Source organism: Cupressus sempervirens, chromosome 1 (genome assembly GCF_028749045.1).
Source record: "Cupressus sempervirens isolate cs-2001-9-10 chromosome 1, ASM2874904v1, whole genome shotgun sequence".
Taxonomy (NCBI): Eukaryota; Viridiplantae; Streptophyta; class Pinopsida; order Cupressales; family Cupressaceae; genus Cupressus; species Cupressus sempervirens.
In genome coordinates this window covers 606,042,405-606,065,650 of record NC_143118.1, presented here as the reverse complement: position 1 = coordinate 606,065,650, position 23,246 = coordinate 606,042,405, and the positions used below count along the sequence as shown (strand labels likewise).

General features: G+C 42.0%; 1 non-coding gene and 2 pseudogenes across 1 annotated transcript; all 3 read right to left on the bottom strand.

The window, feature by feature from the left end:
• Positions 1–1,086: 1,086 nt before the first annotated feature.
• On the bottom strand, positions 1,087–3,309 carry LOC149578894 (25S ribosomal RNA; annotated as a pseudogene).
• A 174-nt stretch (positions 3,310–3,483) lies between these two features.
• On the bottom strand, positions 3,484–3,637 carry LOC149578893 (5.8S ribosomal RNA). The gene has a single exon (XR_016358204.1). It is a non-coding gene; the product is annotated as a 5.8S ribosomal RNA (ribosomal RNA).
• Positions 3,638–4,342: 705 nt separating this feature from the next.
• Positions 4,343–6,153, bottom strand: LOC149578892 (18S ribosomal RNA; annotated as a pseudogene).
• Between the last annotated feature and the right edge of the window lie 17,093 nt (positions 6,154–23,246).

Here is a 23,246-nt window from a genome sequence, read left to right as displayed (position 1 = left end):
TTGGAAGATTTTTCTACCCTCGCAGAATTTACAAACCCCACCCGCTCGGAATTTGGCACTTGGAAATTACAAAACCCCGCTCGCCCGAAATTTGTACTTGGAAGATTTTTTCACACTCACAGAAATTGCAAACTCGACCCGCCCAAAATTGCCTTGATTATGAACCCGACCCACATGGAAATTGCACTTGGAAGACTTTTTCGCCCTCGAGGAAACTTTGGCACTCGAGAGATTTTTTTGCACTCACAGAAATCACAAACCCACTAGCTCAGAATTTGGGACTTGGGAGATTTTTTTCCCCCTTGTGGAAATTTTACAAAACCCCACTCGCCCAAAATTTGGCACTCGGGAGATTTTTCTGCCCTGGCAGAAATTTCAACAAAACCCCTCCCTCCCACCTAGAATTTGGCACTCGGGATTTTTTCCACCCTGGTAGAAATTGCAAACCCCACCTGCCAGGAATTTGGCACCTGGGAGATTTTTACACCCTTGTGAAAATTGCAAACCCCACCCGTGAAGAATTTGGCACTCGGGAGATTTTTTCGCCATGGCAGAAATTGCAAACCCCACCTGCCAGGAATTTGGCATCTGGGAGATTTTAATGCCCTCGCAAAAATTGTAAACCCCACCCGCTGAGAATTTGGCACTTAGGAGATTTTTTTTCCCTCGCAGAAATTTTTACAAAACCCCACCTGCCCGAAATGTGGCACTTGGGAGATTTCTTCACCCTTGCAAAAATTTTTAGAAAACCCCACCCCCCGGGAATTTGGCACTTGGGAGATTTCTTTGCCCTCATGGAAATTTTCACAAAACCCCACCCACTCAAAATTTTGCACTTGGGAGAGTTTTTCCACCCTCATGAGAATTACAAACCCCACCCACCCAGAATTTGGAACTTGGAAGATTTTCTCGCACTCGCACAAATTGCAAACCCCATCTGTCGGGAATTTGGCACCTAAGAGATTGTTACGACCTCGCAAAAAAAAACCTCGCAAACCCCACCCACCCAAAATTTGGCACTTGGGAGATTTTCTCACCCTTGCGTAAATTAAAAACCCCACCCACCTCAAAGTCAAAAAAGGTTTTACGAATTGAGGTGACAGAGGGTTGAATCTCAGTGAATCATGGCAGCAAGGCCACTCTGCCACTTACAATACCCCATCGCTTATTTAAGTTATCTGCAAAAGATTCTTCTCACCGACCACTTGAAATTAATATCCAAGGTTGCTCCAATGGGCTAGTGCACCGATTGGAGATGGTTAATGACACGGGCCCCTGGGAGTGCAAGAGCACCCCTACTGCGGGTTACAATGCAGCTAGAGAGAGATATGCACCGCATCTAGCGTGGATTCTGACTTAGAGGCATTCAGTCATAATCTGACACATGGTAGCTTCACACCACTGGCTTTTCAACCAAGCATAATGACCAAATGTGTGAATCAATGTTTCCTCTCGTACTAAGTTGAATTACTATCGTGGCGCTGATCATCAGTAGGGTAAAACTAACCTGTCTCACGACAGTCTAAACCCAGCTCACATTCCCTATTGGTGGGTGAACAATCCAACACTTGGGTTATTGTGCTTCACAATGATAAGAAGAGCCAACATCGAAGGATCAAAAAGCAACTTCGCTATGAATGCTTGGCTGCCACAAGCCAGTTATCCCTGTGGTAACTTTTCTAACACCTCTAGCTTCAAATTCTAAAAGTCTAAAGGATCGATAGGCCATGCTTTCACAGTTTGTATTTGTACTGAAAATCAAAATCAAATGAGCTTGTACTCTTTTGTTCCACATGAGATTTCTATTCTCATTGAGCTCATCTTAGGACACCTGCGTTATCTTTTAACAGATGTGCCGCCCCAGCCAAACTCCCCACTTGACAATGTCTTTCGCTTGGATCAGCACGCCTAGATGCACCTTAAGGCCAAAATCAGGGGCATTGCCCCGTCTCTGCCTCATGGAATAAGTAAAATAATGTTAAAAGTAGTGGTATTTCACTTGTGCCCAAAAGCTCCCACTTATTCTACACCTCTCAACTCATTTCATAAAGTCAGACTAGAGTCCTGCTATCTTAATCAACCAAAACCCTTTGTGGGATCTAGGTTAGTGCATAATTTGGCACCGTAACTTGACTTTAGGTTCATCCTGCATTGCAAGTTCTGCTTACCAAAAATGGCCCACTTAGAGCTCACGATTCTGTAGCACAACTCAATAGAGCAGCCGCACCGACTTACCTATTTAAAGTTTGAGAATAGGTCGAGGGTGTTACTCCCCCGATGCCTCTAATCATTTGCTTTACCCAATAAAACTTGCACGTGAGCTCCAACTATCTTGAGGGAAACTTCAGAGGAAACTAGCTACTAGATGATTTGATTAGTCTTTCGCCCCTATACCCAAGTTAGATGAACAATTTGCACATCAGTATCATTGCGGGCCTCCACCAAAGTTTCCTCTGGCTTCACCCTACTCAGGCATAGTTCACCATCTTTTGGGTCCCAACAAGTGTGCTCGCACTCAAATCCTTCACAGAAGATCAGGGTCAGTCGGTGGTGCACCCCCCGAGAGGGGATCTCACTAGTCAGCTTCCTTGCACCTCATAGGTTTTCCCAACCCCCCAACTTGCACACATGTTAGACTCCTTGGTCCATGTTTCAAGATGGGTCAAATGGAAAGCCTGTTGGCTAGCACCATGAGCACACAAGTGCTCGAGAGCCCACTGTAAAGGGGTGCGCTTTGCTCCTCAATAGTCATGATGAAAGTATTTGTGCGACCAAAAGGTCATGCTTGTGCCACCGTGACACCCCGTGCTAGCACATCCCCTGAACCGAGTGGCAGACCAGCTCACACCGTTCCGCATCCGACTAAGGCACATTACTTTCCTCCATCTACTTCCCACCCAGCAAATTTCAAGCACTCTTTAACTCTCTTTTCAAAGTCCTTTTCATCTTTCCCTCGCGATACTTGTTCACTATCAGTCTCTCATCCGTATTTAGCCCTGGACAGAACTTACCACCCGATTAGGGCTGCATTCCCAAACAACCCGACTCACTGACAGTGCCTCGTGGTGCGACAGGGTCCGGGCTCGACGGGGCTCTCACCCTCTCTGGTGCCTCATTCTAGGGGACTTGGGCCTGGTCTGTCACTAAGGATGCTTCTACAAACTACAATTTGACAGGTGTGACCATCAATTTTCATGCTGGGCTCTTCCCGGTTCACTCGCTGTTATTAGGGGAATCCTGGTAAGTTTCTTTTCCTCCACTTATTGATGTGCTTAAAATTAGTGGGTACTCACACTTCACTTGGGGACATGGTAGAGATGTAGCAATGCCCACACTATGGCAGGCCGCTGAGCCTAGAATAAAGTTCCACTGCTCATCGCAACGGATCGACAAACCTCGTGCTCATTTTAGTCAATCGTGCACCACTTGCAGACACGGATGGCCATCTCCGCTCCTCACTAGGGAGGGAAAAAATTTTTAGTGTGACACCCAATTAAATGTGCCCTTAGACGAGGCCTTGGGTACAACTTGCATTCAAAGACTTGATGATTCACAGAATTCTACAATTCACACTAAGTATTGCATTTCACTTAATTCTTCATCGTGGTGAGAGCTGAGATATCCATTGCTGAGAGTCATGATTTTGTTATGTTTTTTTCTTTCGATGACCCAAGCCAGCAAGGTTCTAGCTTGTGCTACATTCTTTGGATTTCTAAGGTGTGTGATGCACCTGTGTGTTGGGTGTTGACACATCCTGAACCCCGAGCACCCAATGGGTGTGATGAGGAACGCTGTGGTGTGTCCCCGTCCATTCACCTCACAAAGTTAGGAGTCAATGCATGGGAGAGATGTGTCAGCAGATGGGGCCCCTACCCTGCAAATCATGTGAGTGCACCCATCCTAAACACAAAATGCTCCAAGCGATGAGTCAACACACCTAGGCCAGGCAACGGGGGGTTGCGACAGTTTTGACTTGCCGCCATCAAAATGACGGACCCCTTGCATAGCACCGCGCATGCAAGAAGACCATGAAATCTTAATGGGGGATGAGGCCTAGACCCCCTTTGAAGTGCAATTGAGTAGAGACCTCTCACTCTGATGTAGACATCATTTGAAGGCACCAATCCTAATCCAGATTGCATCCAAGTCTCTTCTTCGCCCCGCGGGGAATCCACGCTTTCGATCATGGCATTCGATGTGACCCTCGACCTCGACAGCACTGGACCCATAGCTTGGCTATCCAGCACATCGCTGTAGGGCCAAGTGTTTGCACATCACCAAAATTTTAGGAGCAAGGAGGAGGCCAGCTCCATCCCCTACATGATTCAGGGTCTCGAACTGACAATGATCCTACTACAGGTTCACCTACAGTAACCTTGTTACGACTTCTCCTTCCTCTAAATGATAAGGTTCAGTGAACTTCTTGTGATTTTGCCAACAGGAACTGTCATCATCGTCGTGATCTGAACACTTCACCAGATCATTCAATCAGTAGAAGCGATGGGCGGTGTGTATAAAGGGTAGGGACGTAGTTAATGTGAGCTGATGACTCACACTTACTAGGAATTCCTCATTGAAGATCAATAATTGCAATGGTCTATCCCCATCATGATGCAATTTGGCAAGATTTCCCAAACCTTTTGGGCCAAGGAGAGAAACTTGTTGGTTGCATTAGTGTAGCGCGCGTGTAGCCCAGAACATCTAAGGGCATTACAGACCTGTTATTGCCTCAAACTTCCATGGCTTAGGAGGCCATAGTCCCTCTAAGAAGCTAGCCACAAAGGGGAACCTCTACATAGCTAGTTAGCAGGCTGAGGTCTTATTCATTAGTAGAATTAACCAGACAAATCGCTCCACCAACTAAGAACAACCATGCACCACCACCCATAGAATCAAGAAAGAGCTCTCAATCTATCAATCCTTACTATGTCTGGACCTGGTAAGTTTCCCTGTGTTAAGTCAAATTAAGCCGTAGGCTCCACTCCTGGTGGTGCCCTTCCATCAATTCCTTTAAGTTTTAGTCTTGTGACCATACTCCCCCTAAAACCCAAACATTCTGATGTCTCAAAAGGTGCTGGCAAAGTCCTTAGAGCAACATCCATCAATCCTTGGTCAACATCGTTTATGGGTTAGACTAGGATGGTATCTGATTGTCTTTGAGCCCCCAACTTTCATTCTTGATTAATCAAAACATCCTTGGCAAATGCTTTTGCAGTGGTTCATCTTCCATAAATCCAAGAATTTCACCTCTAAAAATGAAATATGAATGCCCCCGACAGTCCCTATTAATCATTACTCTGGTCCTAAAGGCCAATGGAACAGGACTAGACTCCTATCGCGTTATTCCAAGCTAATGTATTCAGAGCGTAGGCTTGCTTTGAGCACTCTAATTTTTTCAAAGTAACGACGCTGAAACTGCGACCCAGCCAATTAAGGCCAGGAACATGCCGCCAGCAGAAGGGATGTGAGGGCCAGTGCACACCTAGAAGGCGGACTGACCGTGATGACCCAAGGTCCAACTATGAGCTTTTTAACTGCAACAACTTAAATATATGCTATTGGAGCTGGAATTACCATGGCTTCTGGCACCAGACTTGCCCTCCAATGGATCCTCATTAAGGGATTTAGATTTTACTCATTCCAATTACTAGACTTGATGAGCCCAATATTGTTATTTATTGTCGCTACCTCCCCATGTCAGGATTGGGTAATTTGCGTGCCTGCTGCCTTCCTTGGATGTGGTAGCCGTTTCTCAAGCCTCCTCTCTGGAATCAAACCCTAATTCTCCATCACCCATCACCACCATGGTAGGCCTCTATCCTACCATCAAAAGTTGATAGGGCAAAAATTTGAATGAAGCATCGCCAGCACAAAGGCCGTGCGATCCGTCGAGTTATCATGAATCATTAGAATAGCGGGCAAGCCCATGCTAGCCTTTTATCTAATAAATTCATCCCTTTTGAGAGTCAAGATTTGGCGCACGTATTAGCTCTAGAATTACTATGGTTATTTGCGTAGCAAAGTACCATCAAAGAAACTATAAATGATTTAATGAGCCATCTGTAGTTTCACAGTCCGAAATAGTTCATACTTAGACATGCATGGCTTAATCTTTGAGACAAGCATATGACTACTGGCAGGATCGACCAGTAGCTTCTAACAACGAGGGGACCCCCAAGACCTGATATAGCCAAGGGATGCCCACCACGATGAGAAACCAAAATTTTCATTCGCTCTATCATGCATCCAAACATAATCTGCCGCACAAGCAACAAGAATGACGTTCACGACACATGCATGACTCGCAACGCTCAAAGATTTTGCACAAGAGGAAAGTGTCCCATCATCGACCAAAGAGGGTCGAACAGGGAGCTTCAGTTCATAGGCACCTAGGAAGAACATCCCGTACAAAACCCTTTACTCTCGAACTCATTGTCGCCACTACTTAGAAAGAAGCCTCGAGTCTGTATGAGATGCACCGCGCATGTAGCCACCTCAATCATAAGGCCACTCAGAGACATCCATTTCCCAGGCATATGCCTCCTACATGCCTATTGAGGTGCACATGCATAGAAAAAATCCTTCTCGATCACAACAAACAGTTTCCCATGATGAAGATCTGGTTGTTGAAGTACCAACGGAAAGCATCGCGCTGAAGGGTGAAGGGTCGTGCAAGTCAAAAACATCGTTGGTTATGCGATTGGTGGGGGCATCACTATGCACGCGACCACCTCAATTGTAAGGCCACTCAAGGGCATTGTGTATAACACCCCCTCCACACATTTATAGGTGATGAGAGCCCACCCACATACACCGACATGTCTAACCTCTAGCAAATATCTCCTTTCCCAGCATAGCCTCGCTAACCATTCCTTGTGACACATGATTTGCTAGCGCAGGTACAAAAAAGTTCCTATGGGTGAACACTCACACTAGCATTGTCAAACAAGCTTCAATCTAATGCACATGCACATACCAAAGAACTATACCGTGAGGGAACCACCCGCGAGCACCCACATCTCGGCAAAAAGCATTCGTGAGATTTCTTCCCCTAGATAGACACGTTGGGCTTGCACTTGTCGAAGCATTGTAAAGATGAGCACTCTGGTTCGTAGGAGCCTGAGAAGAACATCTCGTACAAAACCTGTTCCCCTAAAATGATCGAATCACAAATGCTTGTAGCAGAGTCATAATGCAAAGATGTACACCATGCATGCGATTGAGTAAGGACACTCAGAGACATCTATTTCCCAAGCATATGCCCCGTACATGCTTTTTGGTGCACCCCATACAAATGGCCATACTTTGACAAGCCCTCCCAGAATTTCACATCTGAAGAGAGATGAAATGCCTTGGGCTTTTTGTCCACACAATGCAAACACCAAACGCTCTCTTTAGGGGGAAGCTGAAGAAGAGTATCTCCCGCAGAACCCATGAGCTGCAGCCATTCGGATCGCATGGGCAGGATAGGGCATGGAGAGTTTCTGCATCCAAACAAAAATTATCGATAACACTCTATGCTTCTACTGGCCCGGACCACAAAAGCTATCATGACAGTGCCATTCAATTCTGTAGGATGAGACTGTGAAGAGGTGAGCATGCATCAAGAATGCACTAGCAGATAAATTATGCGACAACTAAACCTTTTTCCGGCCCCACTCTCAATCCCAAGGCTCTACCAATCGGCAAAAACTTAGGGTGGAGAGTGGACCCTTGATGAAATTAGTGACATCGAGCAATGCACCCGTGTAACCATCTCTTTCCTTCTTGCCGTCCGGGTAGGATAAAAATGCAATGATAGAACATGCCAAGAGATGGAGCCCTTGGCTAAAAGATACAACTCCAGACACTCAGCACCAAATGCATCTTAGAATCAAACACCAAATGTGTAGTGTGTTGCAAGCCATGCAAACACCTACATATAGGTTATCCAACAAAACAAAGTGACAAGTACTTCCCACCAGCTCTGTCATTGCGATTATTGAATGGGATATACTCACCACCACAGATTAATGACCATCATTACTGTCTCGAAATAGATACAAGCACATCAAGCTTCATTTGATGAATTGGATGAATTTCACCTTGAAGGGGCCTAATCCAAAAGTTTCGGAGGTCATCTCCTAGAACTGTCAAGAACAAGGCCCATCTTACATGCAAACTCTGCTACTGTGCAAACATAGGTTGCAATTAAAGAGAAATTGCAAGGCTGTCACAATGGCCCGAGGCCAATGCTCTAACTAAGTCAATTTTCTCTTGCAATCACCATGCCACTGTTCACAGAGAGATCTCCCCATTCACTTGTGACAATGCACAATCCAAGTGCTAGATGCGAGCTCGCCCTTGAAAGACAACTTTCTAAGACATCCCGTTGACATATTGGAACAACAGCTACTGTCAAACCATTCCCAATGTTGTGCTGATCAAGTTGCACAGAGGTGACCTTAGGGAGCTCCCGCATAGAAATCAGGATGTTCTTTCAGACCCATCTCTCACAAAAACCAATGTTAGCTGTGAACAAATTTAGAATCCAAGGCTCATATCCATCGATATCGTCGGCACTGGGTCTATATTCAAAGGCCATGGAGAGGTTTCGATAAGAGAAGATCCCCTTCTCGCTTGCACAAACATCCCAAATGCTAGACACAAGCTCCTACCCTTAGCATCGCTCTTGAGATCACCACAATGACACATTGGAATGACAACCTCTGTCGAACAACTCCCGAATTAGTGCTGATGGAGTGAGAAAGAAGAGCAACATTGGGGAGTCGCGTATAGAAAATGGGCTACTACTTCATTCTGCTCTTATATATAGATCCGATGTTGTTGATTTCATTTGGAATCCCAAGATGCATTCATCCTTGCTCACACAAGCAATGGCTCTTTTGATTGAATGGCCACAAGGAGCTTTCGATAAAAAAGGCTCCCTTGTCACTCGTGATGCGTAGCCCAACTGCTAGACGACAGCTCGCCCTTCAAATCACTACCCAGGAAACCACCACAACGGCACCATTGGAACAACAACCACTACCAAACCATTTCAAAAATTTTGTGCCAAAGAAGTTGTTGTGAAGAGAACGACTCTGGGGAGAGAGCCCTCACATAGAAAAATCGGGATGGCCTCACGGCCCTTCCAATAGAAATGATGTTGGTCCCAATATTCCAAATTCGAATAACGTGTCTTTCTTGAACACCAACACTGATTCTATTGGGGAGGGTCACCAAGAGCTTTTGTTATCAAAGCCTCCCATTTTAGCCGCAATAGGCACGCAAAAATTTCCTAGAGCACCAAACACCCACCTCATGGCTAGACAAGGGCTTGCCATTAGATCAACTTTGAAATCGCTAAACAGACGCACTGTAGACTGGCAACTGCTACCAAGTCTTTTCCATAATTACATTGGTCGAGTGATTGAAGAAGGTGATCTAAGAGAGGGTCCAAGGGTAGGCATTCATTGGGGGATTCGTGCCGATAGCAAAAATTTATGCAATACCTGAGCAACACTGGACGGAGGTGCTAGATGAGGGCTCTCGTTTTAGATCAAGTTTTAAAATCACCAAGTAGATGCGGTGAGGGCTGGCAATTGCTGCCAAACCTTTTTCCAAAATTGAGCCAGCTGAGTGACAAGAAAACATGATCTAAAGGAGAGTCCAGGAATAGCACCTTGCGAGTGGGCTTCATGCCACTCTAATTGATTCAATGTCTACGTCCACCGTTTCAAAATTTGACATATCCATCTACCCTGACACTGGCATTGAATCAATGAGGGGGGTATGGGAGAGGCTCTTAGAAACCACCTCTCCCATTGTAGCCGTGATAGGAACACAAAAAATTTTGCTAGAGCGCCCACTACCCACCTCATGGCTAGACAAGGGCTCACCATTAGATCAACTTCAAAATCGCTGAACAGACGTGTTATAGAATGGCAACCGCTGCCAATTCTCTTCCATAATTGTGTCAGTCGAGTGATTGAAGAAGGTGATCTAAGAGAGAGTCCAAGGGTAGGCATTCGTTGGGGGATTTGCGCTGATAGCAAAAAATTATGCAATACTCGAGCAACACCGGACGAAGGTGCTAGACTAGGGCTCCCATTTTAGATCAAGTTTTAAAATCATCAAGTAGATGTGGTGAGGGCTAGCTACTACTGCCAAACCTTTTTCCAAAATTCCACCAGCTGAGTGTCAAGAAAACATGATCTAAAGGATAGTTGAGGAATAGCACCTCGAGGGTGGGCTTCATGCTCATCTAATTGATTCAACGTCGGTGTCCACCGTTTCAAAATCTGACATATCCATCCGCCTTGACACCAATGTTGAATCAATCAGAGGGGCACGAGAGAGGCTTGTGGCAACAAGCTCTCCCATTGTAGCCGTGATAGGCACACAAAAATTTTCTAGAGTGCCAAGCACCCACCTCATGGCTATACAAGGGCTCGTCATTAGATCAACTTCCAAATTGCTGAACAGACGCGCTGTAGAATGGCAACCGCTGCCAAGTCTCTTTCGTAATAATGTCGGTTGAGAGAGCAAGGAAGGTGATCTAAGAGAGAGTCCAAGGGTAGGCATTTGTTGGGGGATTTTCACTGATAGCAAAAATTTATGCAATACTCGAGCAACATCGGACGGAGGTGCTAGACGAGGGCTCCCATTTTAGACCAAATTTTAAAATCACCAAGTAGACATGGTGAGGGCTGGCAACCACTGCCAAACCTTTTTTTGAAATTGTGCCAGCTGAGTGACAAGAAAACATGATCTAAAGGAGACTTGAGGAATAGCACCTTGAGGGTGGGCTTCATGCCCCTCTAATTGATTCAATGTCAGCATCCACTATTTCAAAATCTGACATTTCCATCCACCTTGACACTGGCATTGAATCAATGACAGGGGCACGAGAGAGGCTCGCGACAACCACCTCTCCTATATAAGCTATTAGTGCAAGTTGTTAGCTTAAAGAATAAATTTGACAACTGAGTGTCAATACACTTAACCAAAATCAAGAATAGGTGCCGAGTGCAATAGATGCCGAGTAATCTTGAGGTGCCGAGTAAAGTGTAGGTGCCAAGTAAAGTGTAAATGCCGAGTAAAGTGTAGGTGCTGAGTAAAGTGTAAATGTCGAGTGAAGATCAGGTGCTGAGTAAAGTTTAGATGCTGAGTAAGACAGTTTTGTGTAAGTGTCGAGTAACTCAATAAAACAACATGTGCCGAGCAACAGAAATATTTTAGGAGCCGACTAATCCAGGATATCAGTATAAGAGTTTGGAATCACACAAACTATGATGAAAATAGTCTTTACAGTCAACATAAAGAAATCTAGAAGGATTTAATGATCAGATTGAATCTTTTATATTTCCTATGTAATTTGCATGCAGCCAATAAAAAAAATGATAAATGCATGCAACCAATCAACAAAAGATAAGTATTAAGCAGAAATGAAGATTGAATATGGATCGTAGATCCAGACCTAACCCTAAATCCTTGAATGTCTTTATAAGGAAGATGATATCTCATAGAGAAGATATGATAGAGAAGGAGATGATGAAGATGATGATATAGAGGAGAAGATATAGAGTGGTTGATATACTATTTTCAAAAGTGACAGATATTAGATCACAAAGGATCAAGATCAGACAAAGTAGAACAGAGCCAACATTTAGCAATCAAGGATTGTAAACTATCAGGTTCATTTTACCTAATACTTTCTAGCCATTGTATTAGCATGGAAATCCTATGGTGATAGGTTAGCTTAACAGCTATTTCATTGATCCTAGAGATAGGTGATTAAATCCTTTAACAGGGTGACACTTCATGTTAAGTGTTTGTAAATCCTCTAACCAGGTCACTATTGACACAGTGTAAAGCCTTTAACAGGGCAGGCCTTTAACAGGGAAAACCATCAGAAGTGGTTAAACAATATTGCTGCAGTAATTTTTGTGGGTATCATCCCCACCCCAGTTTTACCTTCTTATTCTTGGAGGGTTTCTGGGTTACCAATTTCAGGTGTTATGTGTTATTGATGCATGTGTTAGTTTCATGTTTACTTAATGTATTTACATGCATGAAATTTATTTCCACATAAAAGTTTTATAGGACAAATTTTAGTACTTTTGATTCACCCCCCCCCCTCTCATAAGTACTCTTTCCACATTTGAATATTCCAAAAATTGGTATCAGAGCGTTACCAGGTTCTCATAAGGAAAAGTTTAACAGCTTGGAGGAAAAGATCTAGAGATGGAAGCTTTCAAACTTGGAAAGATCATTGAAAATCAGGTGATAGATGTGCAACTTGCTCTGCATAGCTTGGAGGAATTTAGAATCAATTTGAGAAACTCATTAAAAAAAAGGAAAGATCTTGCCATAGCTGAGAATGATATACACTACAAGGAAATTGATACCAGCAACATATTTTCCAATGGAGATACCAAAGAGTTTGATGCAGTAATAGCAGAATTGATGGAGAAAAACAAAATTCAAGCAGAAGAGATTAGATCTCACAAGATGGAACATGAATCATGGGCCATAATGATATGTGAAATTACAGAACAAAAGAAAAGAGCAGTTGATGATAAGGTCATATGGAAAATGACAAAAGGAATCTTGCAAACAGACTTGAAGAAAAATGTACTGAACTGACAAGGATCTCAAACATGCAGATGGATACACTTGCTCAAATGATGAACCTTCATTATGAACTCAATGTGAAGGACATTGAGATCTCTACTCTGAAGATGCAAAATGAACAAATGCAGAATGAATTGAACAAAGAAAAAGAGGTAGCAGAAAATCTCAACAAGTCAAGTGAAGACATCAAGTATTTTGAATAGTTGCTAAAAACTCCAAGATCTGCCCATGATACATTAGGACTTGGTTATAATAGCACTGAAGTTGGAGAATCATCAAAAAGTGTTGAACAAAGAAGTTAAAAAGGTAAGAATACTAAACCCACTTGTCATTATTGTAATAAGAAGGGACATACTACTAATGTGTGTAGGAGCAGAAGATTCAATCAACCAAACACACCCAAGAGTAAGAGTTTCTATCACAAGTGCAACATGCAAGGACATATGACACAAGATTGCAGATCCAATTTCACAGGGACTCAGAGATTTGATGGACATTGTTATAATTGCAATAAGTATGGACATAGGGCTTTTGAATGCAGATCAAAACCTATGTGGACATCAAATCAACTAGCAAAAACAGAAGGAAAAGAAAGTCATCATCATTGGGATTACAATACCAGGTACAGTTGTCATTATTGTCAAGAATATGGACATACACCACAGAATTGCATAAGAACACATTTCAGAGGGAACTACAAAAGATGGTTGAACCAAACCACATGTTTCAGTTGTCTGAAAACTGGTCATATCAGCAAAAACTATCCTACAAGATCAAAGGCACCCAAGTCTGAAGAGAATAAAGGCAAAGAAAAGATTGATATTGAAAAGATAAGGGGGAAAATGAACAAGACTTGGAAAAAGAGAGATGAGTGCAATACATCAAGTGAAGGGATCACTTCACCCAATGGGTCAAGTGATCACACTTCATCAAACTAAGCATGAGAAGTGTATGGGACTGATATACAAAGTTATATTAGACATCAATCCCAAGACAAAGAAGTAATTCAAAGTATAAATCTACATGAAACAAGATGTCAAGACGAAAACTAAATGTTGATGCCGAGCTACCTTTGGATATCGAGTCAAAACTCAAAATAGATGTCGAGCTCCCAACAGTGACCGAGATGATAACCGATGCCGAGTTAAAAAAAAAATCCAATGGAAGCTGAATAGAAACGAAATTTAATAGACGCCGAGTTAGGTTGAAATTTCTTTAGAAGCTGAGTTGGCAGTTGAGCATTTAATGCGATAAAATCAGGGTATATTATTGTGATTTCAATCAGTTTTTTGCATTGCGATCAAGAAGCAAAGCCAAAAAAGGAGCAGAGAAGATCAAGAAAAGTTCAAAAGCAATTCGTGAAAGATTCCAACAATGATCCCATCGATTCAAGGTATTTCTCTTAAGTATCGAGCTACGTAGGTCTCACAAACTTGTTTGAATTATAAAACCCTAGTTTGGAAAACAATGGCATCTGGGTCAGGAACCACCAAGGGTTTAGAAAGCCATGAAGTTAAGTTGGTCAGCAACAAAGTAAAACAACCTGAATTTAAGCCCATACCTAAAGTAGCATACAAGAATGATCCTGCAGGTGCATTATTAGTTATTCTGGATAAAGTTGTTATGGTAGAAGATGTTCGCAGATGCTACAATTATAAAATTGGTTGCATAGGAGACTTAGAAATTCATAATGCATATGATAAATTATGTGAAAACAAAGTACTAAAAAATGAGTTTTCCATTGTAGAAAGAAAAGGATTAACCAAAACCCTAGCATTTCTGACTGTCTTCAAAACAGAATGGGTACAGATAGTTTTGAGCCGAATACATAACGGAGCTTTTTGGTTAGAGTCAGGGCCAGTAAAATTCACCAAGAAAATCATTCATAGGGTTACTGGTATTCCAACCCTAGATTGGCCAAAGACCTTGTGAAGTGACAAAAGGGAAGTAATTGAGAGAAATATAGGTGCAAAATGGAACAATAGAGGGATGACTATCGACACAATCACTGATCCTCTACTAGACTTTGTTGTAAGAATTATTTCACACAAATTCTATCAATCAAGTAGATTAAATAGTGTACCTTGTATAGCAGTTGATGTTGCATACAAGATAATAAAAAGGGATCACACTTATGATCTGGCAGAGCTCATATTTCAACAGATTAGTGAAAATCTGGGAGCTATAATTAAGAGCAAAGGAGCTCAATGTAAATTTGGATCAATTTTGATATGTATGTTTTTCTATCTGATGAAAGAATTTCCTTCTATAGGGAAATTTAAATGGAATCCAGACAAAACAATTGTTGAACAAATTAATGGATACATTGAACAGATGGGTGAAAATTTTGATGCCCAAATGATTGGTTATTTTGAGGACTTCAAAAAGTCCATGAAACAAAGAATGAGAATTCTAGTTTCAATGACTGAAAAATATGAAAAAGATATTTGCTTTCTTGTAGATATAGATTATACTTATGTGCAAGCAGTTATACCTAGAATAAGATGGCTTAGGCCACTAGGATATGAACTTGATGTTGATCAAGCCTCTGCAGCAATAACAGCCTTACTTGCAGAAGAAGTAGACAAAAATGCAAAAATCTTTGGAACTTATGATGTTGTCAAATCAAAGATAATAATAGAGTTGAAGACTGCTTCAGCAGTAAAGAAGAAAGAGAAAATGGTAAGACAAAACAAAAGAAAGTTTGGTGTAGAAGAAGAAGGGACAGCATAAGAAGAAGGAGATGACATTAAGAAAGAAGAAGAAGTCATTGAAGAAGAAGAAGACAAACTTCAGGATCAGACTCAAGGGTCAGAAGGAGACAAAGAGGAAAGTGTTGAGGTTGAAGTAGCCAAGGAAGCACCAGTCAAGAAAAAGACCACAACTCCATCTGCTCCTAAATCCAAGGGGAGGAAAGTAGCTGCCCCAGCACCAAAAAGACCAACCACAAGGGCCACAACTCAAAAAGAAAAAGAAGAGGCTAAAGGGAAGAAGAAAGACTCAAAGAAGATTGATGCTGAGTCAAAGAAGAGGAAGTTCATTCCCCAACTTGAAATAGATGAGGAGGAAACAAAGTCAGAAGACAACAATCAATCTTAAGAGGTAAGACAAATACCCCAGATTGATGTTGATAAATTATGTATAGAAATTAGAAATAATGATTTGAAAGGATTAAATAATATATCTTTTTCTAAGCTCACCAAAGGAGAGAAAAACAAATTAGAGGAGTCTATGTATGCTATGATGGCTGAATATAAGCACACACCTCTAGAATTAGATGACTCTATGCCAAGAGAACTGTATACAATCATAGAGGATAAATGGCATTTTTGTTTACAAATGGAAAAATAAATAAGGGAGTCAACATTGGCAAGATTGATGCCTGATTTGACTAGAGATCAAATAATAAATGCCATAAAAAGGCATAATAACAGATTCATTGCCAAGTATAGAGCAGTCAGTATTCTACAGAATAAAATTGTAGAGGTAGTTACCAAATCCACAAGATTGTGGAAAATAGTTTACAAGAAGATTGAAGATGTATATAATGAGGAATATAAGGAAAAAGTAACTGCCAAGATAAAAGAAAAGGGAGCATCAGAAATAAAAGAGAAGAAACTAGTGGAGAAGGAGAGTAAAGGAGAAAAGGAAGGAGAGGCACTCAATGAGGAGAAAGAGGAAGAGAAAGATACAACTGAGCCACAAGATCAAAGTATGCAAGACATACAGGTATCTCCTCCTAGTCCTCCTCATGCCACCATCACACCTATAGATTTAATAAAAATAAAGGATGTTATAGAAATTTCAGTTCAAAACATCAATCCATTAACTACAGAGGATTTGGAAATCCTTGACCAATCATTTTTAGTAGCAAAATTAAGTTCAAATCCTATATTGGTCAGTGTTAATGAATTATAGAATCCAGAAGTCAAAGAAAAAGAAAAGGTAAAAACACAAATGCCACCTTTGATCACACAAACTACTGGTATTCTATTCCTTCCACCACCACCTTCACCAAGTATAAGTACTGATACACTCCAAGTGCCAAGTACAGTAGCAGGGGAAGCAAAAGAAAAATCTGAACAGCCACCAAGTTCAACCCCATCTAGCATTCAAAAAGGGGATACTCAAGCTGAAGAAAAAGAGACACAGAAAAAGGAGGAGACTGCAATACAAACACTAGTTGCATTACCCAAATCTGGGACTCCAACACAAACTCTTCAGTAGCCGAGCACAGATGGATTACAACTGAAAATCAGAACACCAGGCTCGAGTTCATCAAAAGTAGTCAGGAGACTTCACTATGGAGTTCCTGAGCTTGATGAAGAAATTAAAATCCCATATTATGAATCTAGCACTCTTACAGAAGAAAAGATTAATGAAATTCAGAGTGCAATCGACAAAAGAAGGAGACAAGAAGCACTAAGAAAGGAATACAAGCATAAGCGTACATTGAATGAAATTAAGGACATATTCACGAAAGCTTTTTGCTTACAATCTCTAGATGAGTCAAGACCAATCATGGAACAAATTTCTGATATAGTTGACCAGGTGACTAATGAAGACCAGGAAACAAATGTAAAATTACTTGAATGATCAGAAAAGAAGTTCCAAGGAAAAGTAAATAGTAAAATATCCAGTGATATAGCACTAGCACAAGAAGAATTGGCAAAGAAAGTTACAACAGTTAAAATTGTACTAGGAAACATCTTTTCCCTGTACAACAAGTTGTGTGATTTTTCAACATTCACACAAGACACTAGCCAAAAAATACTGATTTTGGAAAGCAATCTAAAAACTTCTAGTAAGCAACTCCCTACAGATCTAGCTCAGAGTGAGAAGCATTTTGTCCAATCGCTTCACACACAAAGAGAGCTAGCCATTTTGGCAGCAGAGGAGGCAACTACAAAAGACAAATTGATACAAATGCAATCATCAATTACTCCTCATTTGGGATTACTTCATAAGGAGCAAATAAATGTAGAGACAATCCTCAGGAAAGACCCCAATCTTTCTTCATTTGATGGACTTGTACACCTAGCAGCAGAGATTGCCATCCAGCATAAGACATTAGATGTCGCATTAGCAAATTGGGATGCAGCTCTAAAGATACTCCTTGAAGTAAATAGCAAATTTTTGGCCAAATATGGCATTTCATTGTAAAGACCCTTGACATAAGTGTCAAAAAAGAGGGAGAATAAGTAATTAAAGAAAGAAGTTGAGTACAGGAATGAAATGATAAGTATAATAAAAGGGGGAGTAAGTATAATAAAAGGGGGAGATAGTAGAGATAGCCAATTTTGAAATTTTGACAGGGAGATAGCAAAGATAAGCAAATTTTGGAATTTTGGGGGAGAAAGCAAATTTTGGGAAGCAAAGTTTGAATGAAGGATTAATTACTGAGTCACATGGGTTAAGTGTTTTTGCCACTCATGTCAAAGGGGGAGATTGTTAGCTTAAAGAATAAATTTGACAACTGAGTGTCAATACACTTAACCAAGATCAAGAATAGGTGTCGAGTGCAATAGATGCTGAGTAATCTTTAGGTGCCGAGTAAAGTGTAGGTGCCGAGTAAAGTGTAAATGTCGAGTAAAGTGTAGGTGCCGAGTAAAGTGTAAATTCCAAGTGAAGATCAGGTGCCAAGTAAAGTTTGGATGCCGAGTAACATAGTTTTGTGTAAGTGTCGAGTAACTCAATAGAACAGCATGTGCCGAGCAACAAAAATATTTTAGGAGCTGACTAATCTAGGATATTAGCATAAGAGTTTGGAATTGCACAAACTATGATGAAAATAGTCTTTACAGCCGACATAAGGAAATCTCGAAGGATTTAATGATCAGATCGAATCTTTTATATTTCCTATATAATTTGCATGCAGCCAATAAGAAAAATGATAAAGGCATGCAACCAATCAAAAAAAGATAAGTATTAAGCGAAAATGAAGATTGAATATGGATCATATATCCAGACCTAACCCTAAATCCTCAAATGTCTTTATAAGGAAGGTGATATCTCATAGAGAAGATAGGATAGAGAAGGAGATGATGAAGATGATGATATAGAGGAGAAGACATAGAGTGGTTGATATACTATTTTCAGAAGTGAAAGATATCAGATCACAAAGGATCAAGATCAAACGAAGCAGAACAAAGCCAACATTCAACAATCAAGGATTGTAAACTATCAGGTTCATTTTATCGTTGCCAAACCCTTTTCTGAAACTGTGCCAGCTGAGTGTCAAGAAAACATGATCTAAAGGAGAGTCAAGGAATAGCACCTCGAGGGTGGGCTTCATGCCCCTCTAATTGATTCAATGTCGACGTCCATCATTTCAAAATCTAACATATCCATCCACTTTGACACAGGTGTTGAATCAATCAGAGGGGCACAGGAGAGGCTCACGGTAACCACCTCTCCCATTGTAGCCGTGATAGGCACACAAAAAATTGCTAGAGTGCCAAGCACCCACCTCATGGCTAGACAAGGGCTCACCGTTAGATCAACTTCAAAATCGTTGAATAGATGCACTATAGAATGGCAACTGCTGCCAAGTCTCTTTCATAATTGCATCAATCGAGAGATCGAGGAAGGTGATCTAAGAGAGAGTTAAAGGGTAGGCATTTGTTGGGGGATTCATGCCGATAGCAAAAATTTATGCAATACCCAAGCAACACCGGACGAAGGTGCTAGAAGAGGGCTCCTATTTTAGATCGAGTTTTAAAATCACAAAGTAGATGCGATGAGGGCTGGTAACCACTGCCAAACCTTTTTCTAAAATTGTGCCAGCTGAGTGACAAGAAAACATGATCTAAAGGAGAGTCGAGGAATAGCACCTCGAGGGTGGGCTTCATGCTCCTCTAATTGATTCAACGTCGGTGTCCACCATTTCAAAATTTGACATATCCATTCACCTTGACACTGGCGTTGAATCAATGAGAGGGACATGGGAGAGGCTCGCGGCAACCACCTCTCCTATATAAGCTATTAGTGTGAGGCTCGCTCTGCATTAGAAATTAGCGAACACATCGACAACTGCCTTAAAAATTCAAATCATTGAAAATTTTGATCAAACAGCCATCCATGACCCAATTTTTTATGAGGTTGTTAGAGGAGAAAAATATTGTCATCGGTTAGGAGATGTGAATTCATGGAGCCAAGCGACTAAAATGGTTGCAATTAAAGAGAAATTAAAGAGAAATTGCAAGGCCGTTACAATGGCCCAAGGCCAATGCTCTGACTAAGTCAATTTTCTCTTGTAATCACCATGCCACCATTCATAGAGAGATCTCCCCATTCACTTGTGACACGACACACAATCCAAGTGCTAGAGGCGAGCTCGCCCTTGAAAGACCACTTTCCAAGACATCCCCCGATGACACATTGGAACAACTATTGCTATTCAACCATTCCCAATGTTGTGCCGATCGAGATGGCATAGAGGCGACCTTAGGGAGCTCCCACGTAGCAACCAAGATGTGCTTTCATACCCATCTCTCACAAAAATCAATGTTAGCTATGAACAAATTTGGAATCCAAGGGCTCGCATCCATTGATATCATTGGCACTGGGTCTATATACAAAGGCCACGAAGAGGTTCCAATAAGAGAAGCTCCCTTGCTTGCTCGCACAAACATCCCAAATTCTAGACACAAGCTCCCGCCCTTAGCATCGCTCTCCAAATCACCGCAATGACACATTGGAATGATAACCACTGTCGAGCAACTCCCAAAATTGTGGCAATGGAGTGAGAAAGAAGAGCAACTTTGTGGAGCCGCACATAGAAAACGGGCTGCTATTGCTTCATTCCGCTCTTATATAGATCCAACATCGTTGATTTTTTTTGGAATCTGAAGCTGCATTCATCCTTGCTCACACAAGCAATGGCTCTTCTAATCAAATGGCCACAGGGGTCTTTTGATAACAAAGGCTCCCTTGTAACTCGTGATGCGCAGCCCAACTGCTAGACGATGGCACGCCCTTCAAATCACTGCCTAGGCAACCACCACAATGGCACCATTGGAACGAAAACCACTGCCGAACCATTCCAAAAATTTTGTGCCAAAGAAATTTTTGCAAAGAGAATGACTCTAGGGAGAGAGCCCTCGCATAACAAAATTGGGATTGCTTCACGACCCTCCCAATAGAAATGATGCTGGTGCCAATATTCCAAATCTGAATAATGTGTCTTTCTCGAACACCTGCACTAATTCTATTGGGGAGGGTTGCTGAGAGCTATTGTTATCAAAGCTCCCTTTGTAGCTATGATAGGCACACAAAAAATTGCTAGAGCACCAAGCACCAACCTCATGGCTAGACAAGGGCTCGCCATTGGATCAACTTCGAAATCGCTTAACAGACGCGCTGTAGAATGGCAACTACTGCCAAGTCTCTTCCATAATTGTGTTGGTCATTTGATTGAAGAAGGTGATCTAAGAGAGAGTCCAAGTCTAGGGATTTGTTGGGGGATTCACACAGATAGCAAAAATTTATGCAATACCCGAGCAACACTAAACGAAGGTGCTAGACGAGGGCTCCCATTTTAGATCAGGTTTTAAAATCACCAAGTAGATGCAGTGAGAGCTGGCAACTACTGCCAAACCTTTTTTTGAAATTGTGCTAGCTGAGTGACAAGAAAACATGCTCTAAAGGAGAGTCAAGGAATAGCACCTTGAGAGTGGACTTCATGCCCCTCTAATTGATTCAATGTCGGTGTCCACCATTTCAAAATCTGACATATCCATCCGCCTTGACACTGGCGTTGAATCAATGAGAGGGGCACGGGAGAGGCTCGTGGCAACCACCTCTCCTATATAAGCTATTAGTGCAAGGCTCACTCTACATTAGAAATTAGCAAACGCACTGACAACTACCTTAAAAATTCTGACCAAACAGCTATCCACGACCCAATTTTTTATGAGGTCGGCAGAGGAGCAAAAGATTGTCATCAGTTAGGAGATGTGAATTCATGGAGCTAAGGGACTGAAATGGTCATCAAGCTCATCCGATGAACTAGATGAATTTCACCTTGAAGGAGCCCAATCCAAAAATTTTGCAGGTCATCTCCTAGAACTGTCAAGAACAAGGCCAATCTTACATGCAAACTCTACTACTGCACAAACATAGGTTGCAATTAAAGAGAAATTGCAAGGCCGTCACAATGGCCTGAGGCCAATGCTCTGACTAAGTCAATTTTCTCTTGCAATTGTCATGCCACTGTTCACAAAGAGATCTCCCCATTCACTTGTGACTCAACGCACAATCCAAGTGCTAGACGCAAGCTCGCCCTGGAAAGACCACTTTCCAAGACATCCCTTGATGACACAGTGGAACAAAAACTATTGTCGAACCATTCCCAATGTTGTGCCGATCAAGTTGGCACAGAGGTGACCATAAGGAGCTCCCGCATAGCAATCAAGATGTGCTTTCGTACCCATCTCTCACAAAAACCAATGTTAGCTGTGAACAAATTTAGAATCCAAGGCTCATATCCATCGATATCGTCGGCACTGGGTCTATATTCAAAGGCCATGGAGAGGTTCCGATAAGAGAAGATCCCCTTCTCGCTTGCACAAACATCCCAAATGCTAGACACAAGCTCCCACCCTTAGCATCGCTCTCCAGATCACCGCAATGACACATTGGTACGACAACTACTGTCGAACAACTTTTGAATTTGTGCTGATGGAGTGAGAAAGAAGAGCAACTTTGGGGAGCCGCGCATAGAAAATAGGCTGCTACTTTATTCCACTCTTATATAGATCCGATGTCATTGATTTCATTTGGAATTTGAGGCTGCATTCATCCTTGCTCACACAAGCAATGGCTCTTCTCATCAAATGGCCACGGGAAGCTTCCGATTACAAAGGCTCCCTTGTCACTCATGATGCGTAGCCCAACTGCTAGACGGTGGCTCACCCTTCAGATTGCTGCCCAGGCAACCACCACAATGGCACCATTGGAATGAAAACCGCTACCAAACCATTTCAAAAATTTTGTGCCAAAGAAGTTGTTGCAAAGAGAACAACTCTGGGGAGAGAGCCCTCGCATAGCAGAATTGGGTTGGCTTCACGGCCCTTGCAATAGAAACGATGCTAGTGCCAATATTCCAAATCTAAATAACATGTCTTTCTTGAACACCAACACTGATTCTATTGGGGAGCGTTGCTGAGAGCTTTTGTTATCAAATCTCCCATTGTAGCCTCAATAGGCACACAAAAAATTGCTAGAGCACCAAGCACCCACCTCATGGCTAGACAAGGGCTTGCCATTAGATCAACTTCAAAATTGCTAAATAGATACACTGTAGAATGGAAACTGCTACCAAGTCTCTTCCGTAATTGCATTGGTCGAGTGATCGGAGAAGGTGATCTAAGAGAGAGTTCAAGGCTAGGCATTCGTTGGGGGATTTGTGCCGATAGGAAAAATTCATGTAATACTCGAGCAACACCGGACAGAGGTGCTAGACGAGGGCTCCCATTTTAGATCAAGTTTTAAAATCACCAAGTAGACGCGGTGAGGGTTGGCAACTGCTGCTAAACCTTTTTCTAAAATTGGGCCAGTTGAGTGACAAGAAAACATGATCTAAAGGAGAGTTGAGGAATAGCACCTCGAGGGTGGGCTTCATGCCC